This window comes from Myotis myotis, unplaced genomic scaffold (assembly GCF_014108235.1).
Source record: "Myotis myotis isolate mMyoMyo1 unplaced genomic scaffold, mMyoMyo1.p scaffold_m19_p_15, whole genome shotgun sequence".
Taxonomy (NCBI): Eukaryota; Metazoa; Chordata; class Mammalia; order Chiroptera; family Vespertilionidae; genus Myotis; species Myotis myotis.
In genome coordinates this window covers 24060455-24074104 of record NW_023416319.1, presented here as the reverse complement: position 1 = coordinate 24074104, position 13650 = coordinate 24060455, and the positions used below count along the sequence as shown (strand labels likewise).

Below are 13650 nucleotides of genomic sequence, written 5' to 3'. Positions count from 1 at the left end.
AATCTGTGTTTTAACAAGGTTCCTCAGTTATTCAAATACACAGAAAACTCAAGAGGCCCTGTGATGGAAGGCAGCCTGAAATTCCAGGATGAACACTGGAATGTTAACAGATATGTTGAGTATTAGGAAATATGGCTGGAGTTCCTGACTGGACTCTAGACAGCTATGAGCACTTGGGCAAAACTAACAAGGAAACAGACATGTTCAGAAATAAGAATAGGGTAGTTGGTGAGGTTTCACTATGTGCCAGGCAATTTGTATGTCTCTGGAAAACGTCTACACAGGTCCTTTGCCTATTTTTAAACTGGGTTATTTGTTTTGTTTTGCTTTTGCTATTGGGTTGTATGTATTCCTTACATATAACTCAATATTAATTTTTTTGGATATTAACCCCTTATCAGATAAATAATTTGCAAATATTTTCTCCCATTCCATAGTTTGCCTTTCATTTTGTTGATGGTTTCTTTTGCTGTGCGGAAGCTTTTTAGTTTAATGTAGTCCCATTTGCTTATTTTTGCTTTGCCGCCTGTGTTTTTAATGTCACGTTAAAAAAAAATTGCCAAGATCAACATCAAGGAGATTTTTTTCTTATGTTTTCTTCTCAGAGTTTTATGCTTTCAGGCCTTATATTTGTCTTCAACTTATTTAGAATTAATTTTTGTGCGTGGTGTAAGATAAGGGTCCAATTTCTTTTCTTTCTTTTTTTTTGCATATGGATATCCAGTTTTCCTAACACCATTTATTGAAGAAACTATCCTTTCCTTTGTATGGATTCTTGGTACCCTTGTTAAAGATCAGTTGACCACACATGCATGGTTTATTTCTGGGATCTCTATTGGACTGTACCTGGTTCTGCTCACCTGTAAATCTCATGGGTCTAACCCAGTGCCTGACACACAGCCAGCACCTAGTAACTGTTAGATGTGAGGAAGATGATCATTTGAAGCTCTCAGTCATTACCACCCATCCCCTCTCCCCACACAGAAGTTGGAGAATGGGTTTTGGCCCAAAGGAAGAAACCAGCCTCCCCTTGATTAATAAATAACAAACAAGACAGCTGCCAAAACAGCATACCTTGGGTTTATCCATTTCAATCATCGCTACTGGGGGCCATAATGAGCACAAATAACAGTTTATCAGCCTAATGACTGTTAGTTTTACAAAGTTGAACTGCTACCTCCAAAACATAGAAGATAAATCATGTATTTAAATTGAAAATGTGGAACATGTGTCAACATCACTATGGCTTTTCCAAAACTTCAGGTTAAAACGGAATAAAACTGAGTTGAATCCTTCTATGTTTAAGGCACTGCAAGGTTGATCCAAACACCAGCAATGTTGACCTGAAAGGGCAATTATTCAGTTATATAATGGATTAGACAAGTTCTTGCGAGTAAATTCTCCTTTCAATATGAAAACCTTCTTTCAGAAGCCAGCATCATTTTAATAAGGGACTAATTTAGTGGTAAATGAAAGGATCCATTGCAATTCAGAGCCCTACCTCGTGTGGTCTGCTTAGGAACCTATTGCAAAGTCTTCATCCCAGGCCACTTGGCTATGATGGTGTTTAAATAAAAGCATCTCTTTTACAAATTAGGTTGCCATTTATCAAAGCTGCAATTCTTCCCCTTAGGGTCCAATTTTATGTTCATTTGCTTGTGTACCAAGTCTCAGTTGATCTTTATTACCCCCAAATATAAATATGCCTCCAACTTTGATTTAGGGCCAAAGATTTCTAAAAGCAAGTCAGACTTCGGAATGTTGTTCTTTCCTGTAGGAAGGGCTTATCAAATCTCATCACACCCACATTGATTTTGTGAAAATAAACTCACACAAAAACCAATAAGAAGCCCAGCTTTTGGGACCCGTGACAGTGAAAACATCATGATGTAACTGTGAGCTCTACTGGCAAAGGTTTCTTCTACTCATCAAAAACAGCAAAGAATCTGCTAAGAGACATTCAATTCTCCTGAAATTCTGGATTTCCCCAAGAAAATATAATTTGAAGCAAAGATGTCCAGTAGCCCAGTTCAATCATTTGGATTAAAATAATTGATTTCAAAAGGAAGGACTTCTCTGGACAGAGAAGTAATCATGTTTACAGTTGTCTTATTAGACATTTGAGTTTTGCTTGACAATCTGTTCACAAGAAGACAGAAATTTTGGGAAATTAACCAGTTAACTGCCACGATATATTGAATTTAATTAAAAAAGGTCTGCCGCTTGCATCTATATTTGTACACGCTCATGGTGTATAAATGGTTAAAGGAAGAATTTTTTTCAATGTTCATTGTCAATCTCCCTGCTGAGACCTCAAAAGAGAAATGATCTATTTGTGCTTCAGTTCAATCTTTTGCTTCCTAGCCTCATGCATTAAGGAAAACAGAAAGGTCAACTTTTCTCTGCTAGACAAAGTCTGGCCCAATATTGATTATTGAGGGGCAAGGCCTTAGATAAGCACTTTACATGTGATATATCATAAATTTTCACAACGACCTAATAAGACAGGTATATATGTCAGCTCCATTTTATAGATAAAGATTATGAGGCTCAAAGGGGTTGCATAACTTATAAAGACATGGCCTGGACTTAAGTACTGGTCTGTCTGACTCAGTAGGTTTGCCTCCCCAACTTTGAGTTATTTACTGCTGGTATTAGGGCAGTGCCTTGGGTCTGCCCCCATGAAATTTTTCCTTCCCCACAGTCTTCCTCATCCTCCCTCCAGGCTGAGAGTGCTTGCTCCAGGCTGTCTTCTAGATCCCATCTTCTCAGGGCTATTCAGGACAGCCTCTCTGAGCGGATTACACGCCCTGGAGGGTAGGGCCTGTGTCTCTCTCCAGGGTCTACAACAACACATCAAGGTTCTTGAAAATGTGGTACATGACAGATTGAGGTGTATATCCCCTCGTCTAAGTTTCACTTATCTCATATAGGAAATACCCTCATCTTGAGGCTCCTTCTATGCCATCATTCAAGTCACAGATAAAAATATTCATTCAAACTCACAGTCCCTATTTGTCACCCAACAAGAGAGACCAGTTCCACCTGGGCAGGAAGGAAGAACAAGAAAAGAAAAAAAAGGAGAGAAGAGAGATGGTGGGGATGGAGATGGGGGTTTTGGGGGTTGGGTTAGTTCTGTTTATATCCAGCAGCAAACCCCTACTGTATTGTATAAAGGCCCAGGAAAAATAAATTTTGAATTTGGGGAAGGGGGGGGCGGGGAAACAGGAGGAATTTAACAAAATTGCAATTATTAACTTCTTACTTACTGTTTATTTTAATTGCATTTTGTTTTTCTTTATTTCTTTACTTAAGAACAGGACACAGTAAAACCAAACCAACTTAGCTGAGCTCTGGGTGGCCAAAGAAAAGTTGATCTGTGACATTTATAGATTAACAAGGCCCACTCTCTACTACAGAAATAGGTGAACAAATTGACTTTTTAGGTTCTAAATTAAGCTACTAAAAATTCAAGTGAGCAGTTGCATACATACACACACACACACACACACACACACACACACACACAAACAACTTCCCAGGTTGGAGTCCCTTTTGGATTCATATACTGCCCAGACACACCATGGCTCCGTGGAAAGAGCACTAGATTCGGTGGGCTTTCCCCAATCCTCCACATTGACAAGCTGTGTGATCTTTGAAAAGTGATTTACCCTCTCTGAACTTCAGTTTCCTATAACATAAGAATAATTTGAGCCGAAACCGGTTTGGCTCAATGGATAGAGCATCGGCCTGCGGACTGACAGGTCCCAGGTTCGATTCTGGTCAAGGGCATGTACCTGGGTTGCGGGCACATCCCCAGTAGGATTTATGCAGGAGGCAGCTGATCGATGTTTCTCTCTCCTCGATGTTTCTAACTCTCTATCTCTCTCCCTTCCTCTCTGTAAAAAATCAATAAAATATATTTTTAAAAAAAAAAGAATAATTTGAATTTCACCTTAGAGGGTTGTTGTGAGAATTAAATGTTATTAGTACACAACAAATCCTCTATAAATATTCATTAAATTCTGGTGCTAATGGCCTCTGATAAACACACTGCTCTCCTGAAGTTTTCTGAATATCCCATAACTCCTCTAGGCAATTCACCCAGTTTGCGTACATCAAAGGTCCTAGTGTACCTATTACTTGTTCCTGTTGGCCTACCCTCCTCCTCTATCCTCCACAAGATTCCATTCTCTTATTTAACTAAACTAAGTTGAAAGACAAGCAAATGAGTCTTTAGTTGAAGGTAATTCTCATTTAAGTACAATGGCCAGCCCCACCAGCATGGCTCAGTGGTTGAGCATGGAGCTATGAACCAGGAGATGGCGGTTCATTTCCCAGTCTGGGCACGTGCCCGGGTTGTGGGCTCCATCCTCAGTGTGGGGCATGCAGGAGGCAGCCAATCAATGATTCTCTCTCATCATTGGTGTTTCTAACTCTATCTCCCTCTTCCTTCTTCTCTGAAATCAATAAATATATATTTTTTAATATATTTTATTGATTTTTTTACAGAGAGGAAGGGGGAAGGAGAGGGATAGAGAGCTAGAAACATTGATGAGAGAGAAACATCGATTCAGCTGCTTCCTGCACACTTCCCACTGGGGATGTGCCCACAACCAAGGTACATGCCCTTGACCAGAATCGAACCTGGGACCCTTCAGTCCACAGGCTAATGCTCCATCCACTGAGCCAAACCAGTCAGGGCTATATATATATATTATAAAAGTACAATGGCCACAAGCACCTGGATAGCTTTTCAGCTTCGCCACATATAGACTCTGGGCAACCAGTTCAGCTGTGTTTGCTTTGCAGCGAGTCTTAATCTCCTTCTCTTTACTTTTCTCCCCTGTAAACTCAGATAACTGAGGCAGATGGTTGGCAAACTCCTGTTCAGACTAATCAGTCAATGGGTCTCCAGCATTTATCTGTCTCAGTAAATGCCACCTCCTCCAGCCTAAGAGACTGGAGAGTTCTCTTCCCCAGTCCTTCGCCTTCACCTTTCAGGCCTCTCCAGAATCTTTCTCAGCTTGGCCTCTCCCCCAAAGTTTAGTCCCCAGCTTGGATGCCAGATCTACTCCAACATTAGGAAATCCTCAGTACAAACCATATGCAGATTTTAAAATTGATCTAACTAAAATCCTACTCATTACACAAAGGTTTTGAGGTGACAGAATAAGATAGGATCAGATTGATTACAGTACACGGTTATAACACCAGATTAAATGCAGCTGAAGTCACTAACTGGGCCTTTAATTGGCCAAATGAGGCATTTCACAGAGTCTCTCTGTCCTTCCTTGCTGACTGCAGGTTATAAATAATCTAGTGGCCCATGCACGAAATTCATACACATTAAAAGAGAATTAATGAGAAGAAATATTTTAATATTGCTACTTGCCCTTTCTCTATAATAGAAGTGTCAGAGATGAAAGAAAATTAGTAAAATATATCTAAAATCTCCCTCCTGTCAGAGTCTGGGGCGCGGAAGGACCTAGAGTCAAGTTGCCGCCCACCACCCTAATGTGCTTCAAAAACACAGTAGTCCCAGACCTCGCCGGCCTCACCCCCATCAAGCCCCTCCAGGCGGAAGGCACAGCCTCAGGTCCCCCAGCCCTGTCAAGCCCTGCGGGGGGGGGGGGGGGGGGTTGGGGCAGGGAGGACAACACAGTCTGAAGTCTCCCGGCCCAGAGCAGTGGTGGGGGGAGGGGGAGGCATAGCCTGAGGTCTCCTGGCCCAGAACTGGGGCAGAGGGCGTGGCCTTAGGTCCCCTGTCAAGCCCAGCCTCCCCCTCCACCACAGTGTCATACCAGTGCTGAATGGGGATGCATGCAGGCAGCCTGATGTTAGCACTGGGGGCAGAAGTCCCCGCCCCTGGCCCTGCCCACAGACTGGTCGTGACTGGGACACCATAATGGACAAATTAGCATATCACCTCTTTATTATATAGATTCTGCCCCACTGTTTCTATTCTCCACTCGCACTTTCCAGCTACTTCTAGCATCCAGTATGCATGGGCTTTCTTTCGTGCCAGGGAAGTAGAACAAAGGCAATAAAGACTGGGACAATAGGAAGCTGCCTCTTTTCTGGACCCTGCCTTGATGGGAGAGCAATAATTGTTCTCTCGATGCTCTTGGTCTTTCTCTCTTGCACTTTAGCCCCCTATCTTTGGGGCATCTTAACAACCTTTGCAGCCCACCTCTGGTTCCTGTAGATCAGAGGTTCCCACCCTTGGCTGTCCGAGAGAATCATTCGGAGAGCTTTAAAAATGCAGGTGCCTGGGCCTCAACCCAATTCATTAACACTCTCTTTTGGAAAAGCCTGGGCACCTGTGTTTATAAAGCTTTCGGGTGATTCCAACAGGTAAGCAGGGATGAAATCCACTTCTGTTGATTTTCACCTCTGGACCTCCTGCCTTTCAGTATCTGCCGGTATTTCCAGGTCTTTAATATATTACAATTGACTGTTCCTTAGGGTTGGGGGAAAGGAGCATCAGAAAAGCAAGGGCAATGTCATTCCTTTCATCCAAAGGCAATTAAAAAAACTGCAATAGGAAATAATTTTCACTTAAGGGGAACAAAATCATTACATATGACATAACATACTTTTTAAGCAGCCTTTAGTAGTTATTAGAAAAGATGGGCGTGTTTTATTTATTCATATATTGATATATGTATTCATATATTGCCTTTTTATAATAGCAATTCATTTTGTTTTCAAATATAATACATTAAATCCAACTGAGGAAATTCTCAATTCCCACATGTAATTAGTGACAAAATCATTTTGGCATATATAAGCAAATTGTGTCAGAAGTCCATTCCTGTGGTCATTAAAAAGGCAAAGGATATAGGGACCTGTCTTTTTTAGAAGCTAAAAGGCCTCTTTGTACAAATGGGAGAAGAGGCGTTTATTCAACAATGTGTTGAATTCCTACCTGGTACCAGGCGCTGCTCCAGGCACACCACTCATTCCACTCCTTACAATTCCAGAGGGAAGGGAGGCGGAGAGGGGCGGGTGGCGGTGCGCTTGAGAAGAGATGGTCGTGGGGCTGCAATTTGCTCCCCATCTCATGCTCTTCCATGTCAAGTCCTACACGTTGATTATTCGTATCCTGTACTTCTAATTCAACAGTCCAACTACATTTGGATCTTCTTTTTGTTTCCATCATTTTTCTTCAATGGTCTGTCTTCATCATTGAGTTTCACTTGGGTCTCAATCTCTTTGATCTTATTATTTAGAATTGTTTTCCTACAATTCTTCTAGAGATCTTACACACAATTCAGCCAGTTTTATATTTCTTAAAACTTATAAACTTCTTGCTAACTATGTAAAGGAAAAACTCTTAAAGGCCATCACAACCTGTGATAGTCTGCCAGCCTAAATCAATAAACAGACTTCACCATCGCTAGACATGCCACCTGAACCTACATATATGTAGACTAACAACTCATTTACCTGCATGTAGGAAGTGAACTCTCCCTCATTCAGGACTTTTCAAATCTTCTAGCACTAGTTAAGCACCTAGATCAGAAATTGCACATTGTCAGCCTGATGGCTAATTCAGCTTGGCATATGTTTTAATTGGCACTGACAGTGTTTTTTTTTAATTGAATTTCCATGGCTTTGACTGCACCACACCTTCCATTGTATATATGCACTCCATTTCACTAATTTATATTACCTGCTGGCTCTTGAAGACATTTGAATTTATTATCCCTCATAAGGATGGAAATCTTTCTGAAAAGTCTTATGTCCTTCTCAGTCTCCTTAAACAGAATATTTTAAATATAACTTAACCTTCTCTTAATAACTCACATAGAATGGTCTTATCTTATCCCTTTCTATCTGATTATTAACTACTTCATTTCACCATTGCCAATATGACCTACCGCACACACACACATTTACCAACACACACACTTTTTTGACATACACAAACCCATTCTAATCCTTCATTGATCTGTGGGCTAGGAAACAAGAAGGTAATTTAATTAGAATTGTGTGCAAAGTAATAGAAAACATGCTTTGAGTCAGAAAGTCCTTAAGGAAGATGCCTCTTTACAATAAACTTTAGTGCAAGTTCTTCATTGACCATTTGACTGTTCAGAAGTCATCATTGTTCAGTTACAGGCTCTTGGAAACAAAATGGTTGATAAACATATGACTCCTGTCTAATGAAAGAGTTAGTAATTGGAGTTATGAGGATTGGATTTCCCATGAAGAAAAACGTATTAAGCTAAAAAAAAATAAACTAACCAAAACAGGAATCTAATGAACAAAATAAACTAATGAATAAAATAGAACCAGAGGCATGGAAACATGAAACAGACTGGTAAATCTCAGAGGAAAGGAGGAGGGGGGGGGGGCATTTGAAGAGATTAACCAAAGATCTTATATGCATATATGCACTAACTGTGGACATAGACAATACGATGGTGAAAACCTGGGGCAGGGCAGGAACTCGGTGAAAGAGGGCAATGGTGAGGAGGGGGAGGGACACCTGTAATAGTCTCAACAATAATGATTTTTTAAAAACACAATGTACTAAGTTAAATAAAAAGCATGTGCACTGACCTTCGGTTCTGGGCCATTATTGCGAACTACAAAACAAACCACTAGAAATAAGCAGCCACAGATATTATACCCTTCCTTTGAGCGTTAGGAAGCACTAAGGGCATTTGTGCACCCAGCACTGTCATATGAGCTATTCAAGTAAGCAGCAAACCTCTTCTCATAAATGGACAACTATGCCCAAGTTAGCCCAGCCAAGAATCTCTTCTCTCTCTGCACTCAAAGGCCACAAAAGCAGCTCCCTCAGAAGGGCTAGGGCTGCCTTACCCTCCTCACTCAGTAAGGCCCACTGCCCACCCCAGGCGAGGCGTCTATTCCTTCTCACCTGGGTGACTATAATGACCCCACCTCCCAACCCCCCACCTAAACTTCTGCATTTATCTCTCTCTCTCTCCCTGAGCCATCCTGGCTAAATTTTCTAACCCTCTGCTCTCACTGCATTCTTCCAAATAGACGAACTTAACTCTGTCTCCCTATTAGCTAGAGAGAGAAAAGACTACTTTCCTCAATCCTCATTATTCACTTCTACCTGACCTTACTGCAGCCCCCAGCATCATGGTCAAGCGTGGTTATCGCTCTGCTTTCCCACCACACCATAGCCACACCCCTTTCTGCTTTTGCACTTGCTCTTTGTCCTTCCAGAACACTCTCTTTTCCTCTCTGTCTGTCCAAATTCCACCAATTCATGTCTCTACTCAAGAAGTCATTCCTAAGCACACCACTCATTCAATTCCTTACAGTTCCCGATATTTAAAGCCTTCCTTTTCTTTTCCAGCTATCCTGGTCACATGCCCTGGATTTCAGCAGGGGTCTTAAATAAAAATTCTTTGGTGGGTCCTGCCCAATTTTTGTCTTTCTAAATACTAACATGTTCAATGAACACAATTGACCTTGTAAATGAAGAAGACCCTAAGAAAGGCGAGGTTTCTATTTGGAGAAAATGCAGTACCTCTCCCACAATGATACATTGCCCTTCAAGTTCCATGGAGAAAGTACGAGGAGGCTAGGTTCCCAGATATGTAGCAAAGAAAGGGCAAGTCAGCCTCCTCCCCTCCCCCAGCCCACCACACACTTGCCAGCCAGCATTTAAAATGCGCTTCAGCGTGCTATTCTTTTCATTTGGAAAGGAAACAAGACTTGACGTTCTGTTTCTCCCATTTCATTAAGAACAGGGGTCATCCTGGGAAGGGGAAAGGTAGTTTCCAAGAGAAAGAAGACTTGTGGGGGAGTGAGGTGGAGAGGGGGAACTGGCTCATCCCTTCCCATTAGCCTGCTTCACCCTTTGAAGAGAACAAGCCCAGCTTTCATAGTGAATTATTTTCAGCATAGCCTCTGCCAGGACTCGGCTTTCCCTGGCTAGGGCAATACCCAGAAGGATTGAGTGATAGTTCAAGGTCAGACAGGGTATCCAGACTGGACTGGTAGTACTAAGACAGCTGGGAGATAAGGGAGTAGAGGGGGAGAAGGGAGAAGGCAGGGTGTATGTGGTAAAGGGAAGCCCAGAAAAAGCTGAACCTGGGAGACTCCCCCCTCCTCCCCTCTCTCACACACATACACACACACACACACACACTCCTGCAAGAAACACATTCTTTGCGTTCCCTCCCCTCTCTAACTCCCCCAGGCATGTCTATAAATAAACAGTAGGACCCCAGCCTGCAAGAGGCCCATTTTTAACTCTTGCAGTGTGTTCTGGCTGTAAGTGTCTAAGTCCTCACCCAATTCTTCCCTCCATGGTCTACAAAGCACTTTCCCACATGTAATCTTCACCTGATTCCTACATCACACACTCTAAAGGTCCTGGAAGCCTCTTCTCACCAGTACCACGCAGAGAATCATGGACACTCCACACCCACACTTTCAAAGTTCTTAGCCTTAATGTGATAAGCTTCAAGTCGAGCTACTCAAAAAAAGTTGCCTATGATCTTGGATGAAGCATATATGGCTGGGGGTGTTCTCCATACGTGTCACACCTCCTGGGCATCCACCGTGCAGCTGGTGAGACAGCTTATGCCCTGTGGCTGCCTCCTAGACCATGTCCAAGAGCACTGCAGGCGCCTGGGCTCCCAGGACCTATTGAACTGGTCTGTGCAGATTGCCAAGGGAATGAGCTACTTGGAGGACGTGCAGCACAGGGAGCCGGCTGCCCGGAATATACTGGTCAAGAGTCCCAACCATGTCGACATCACGTTCACAGACTTTGGGCTGGCTCGGCTGCTGGACACTGCTGAGATGGGGGCAAGGTGCCCAAAAGTGAACGGCGCCAGAGTCCATTCTCCGCCGATGGTTCACCAACCAGAGTGATGTGTGGAACTATGTATATAGGAGGTGAGGACTTTGGGAACCAAACCTTATGATGGGATCCCAGCCTGGAATATGACCTGCTGGAGAAGGAGGAAGGGCTGCTCTGCCCCCATCTGCAGCATCAGCGTCTGCAGGATCATGGCCAAATGTGGGATGATTAACTCTGAACATCGGCCTTGGTTCTGGGTGTTGGTGGCCAGATCCTCCCGCATGGCCAGAGATCCCCCAGCACTTCGTGATCATCCAGAGTGAGGACTTGGGCCCTGCCAGCCCTTTGACAGCACCTTCTACTGATCACTGCTGGTGGATGATGACACGGGGAACCTGGTGGGTGCTGAGGAATGCCTGGTACCCCAGCAAGGCTTCTTCAGCCCAATCCCTGCCCCAGGTGCTGGGGGCATGGCCCACCGCAGGCATCACCACTCAAATACCAGGAGTGATGGTGATGAACTGATGCTGGGGCTGGAGCCCTCTGAGGAGGAGCCCCCAGTATCCCCTGGCACCCTCAGAAGGGGTGGGCTCTGATGTGTTCAACGGTGACTTGGGAATGAAGGCAACCCAGGAACTGCCAAGCCTCCCCCCACATGACCCCAGCCCTCCACAGCAGTACAGTTTAGACCCCACAGTATCCCTACTCCCTGAGATCTATGGCTACGTTGCCCACAAAGGTGCAGCCCCAGCTGGAATACATGAACCAGCTAGAAGTTCACCCAAAGCTCCCCTCGCCTCTAGAGCACCCTCTGCCTCCTCCTCAACCTGCAGGTGCCACTCTAGAAAGGCCCAAGACCCTCTCTCCCAAGTCTCTCTCCCCTGGGAAGAATGGGGTTATCAAAGACGGTTTGCCTTTGGGGTTGCCATGGAGAATACTGAGTACTTGACACCCTAAGGCAGGGCTGCCTCTCAGCTCCACCCTCCTCTAGCCTTCAGCTCAGCCTTTGACAACCTCTATTACTGGGACCAGGACCCACCAGAGTAGGGCTCTCCACCCAGCACCTTTGAAGGGACTCCTCCAGCAGAAAACCCTGAGTATGTGGGCCTGGACATGCCAGTGTGAGCCAGAAGGCCGAGTCCAGTTAGGCCCTGCTGACCCCTCGAGGAGTGAGGAAGACCTGACTTCTGGCCTGTGTAGGGATGCCATGGGGAGAAGGCCCTAGGACCACATCCAGTTGGTCTGCCATGCTAGGAACCTTCCTTTCTATTCTAATTCCAGGTGGCTGGGAGGGGCCCAGCCTGGCTGGAAGAGGAGCCCTACCCAGCAGATCCAGGGTCTGATGGATGCCACAGCCACCGTCTCCTCGCCTGAAGGAGCAGCCCAGCCTGGTTCTCTCCTTCTAGATCCCTGCACTGAAGACTTCGGAAGCTGGGCCTAGGAGGGAAAGAGAGTGTCTAGGACAAAAGCAATCCATTTAGAGACTGTCCCCGAGTCCTGACTCTGCCCCCAGGCAGAAGGGAACAGTAATAGCGCCCAAGTCTAGTCCTGTATAGAGTGCTTTTTTGTGTTGTTTTTACTTATATTTTTGGTGGTGTTTTTTAAAAGATGGAATAAAGACTCAGGGGGAGAACAGGTATTGTAGAAGGAGGTGACCCCTAGGACTAGGGGAGAGATGTCCTTTCCCACACCTACTTTCTCTATTTGCAAATATATTTGGGGGATTGCCTATGGTTCAAGCCACATGTATCTTAAAACATTATTTGCACCCCTCAATGATTAGAGCCAGTATCTCTTAAAATTTTGCTCTGTCCCAGGTACTATGGTAAGTGCTTTACAGGCATGATCTCATTTAAATTTAACAACGATCCTCAGTTGTCAATATGATGGAGGCACTTTATAAATGAGGCAAGGGGAGCTCGGAGGTTATGTTACTTGACTGTGATCCTAAGTGGAGAGTGTGCATGACGACTTTTGAACCCAGGTCTATGTGACTACAGTGCACATGTTCTCAACCCCTGCCCGGAGGCCCTGTTACTAACAGCCCTTTGGCAGCTAAGATTCCAAACCATCTGCAGGAGGGTCTGGTCAGACATCTGGAATGCCAGGTTGATAATCAATTAAACAATGCCTGAAATGACGTCTTTTACTTTTCACTTCACAATATCAGACTAGGTATTGTGGATAGAGCAGTAACTAAGACAGACAGCTCCTGCCCTCATGGAGTCTACAGTCCGCTTAGGGGAGATGGTACCTCAATGAACTCACAATTAAAATGCAAATACCAGTTCACCAAGAAGTTCCAAATCAACACAGAATAAACATGACATGGTTCCAACTTGTCCAAACACTGTTCTGAACTGTGCTATGTCAAAGTATCTCCTTCCCTCTTTGCTTCCCATAAATATCTCAGACAGATTCCATTACTTCCTGTCACGTTCAGTTATAGAAATGTAGTCCAGGCCAATGTAAACTCCCATCTCGTATGTGATCCAAAGCCTTCTGCCTTCTCAGAGTGGGTAAAACTTGCTGCTGAAGGGGAGCGGTGTGGTGCAAAGGAGGGGCCTTGAGCTCTTCCTCCACACCCCCTACAGCTGACATCACAGACTCTTGTGACTGGAGATCCCTTCATCCAGAAGGTGGTCATCTTGGGTGGGAGCCAGCAAGACAGATCAGGCCCAATACCTTCCTCAGTGTCCTTCTGACCCATGGGAAAAGCAAGCATCCTGCCAGGCCAAGCTGTGGGAGAGACTCTGCCCCTTTGCCATCCTTTCTGGCAGCCCTGCTTTCTCTTCCCAATGTCTTTTCCCCCCTGGAACACAAACAGACACAGCTCAGACTACAGGACT

General features: G+C 44.4%; 1 pseudogene; it reads left to right on the top strand.

Annotated features, from left to right (window-relative positions):
- Nucleotides 1-7033: 7033 nt before the first annotated feature.
- On the top strand, nt 7034-11926 carry LOC118670313 (annotated as a pseudogene).
- Nucleotides 11927-13650: the final 1724 nt, after the last annotated feature.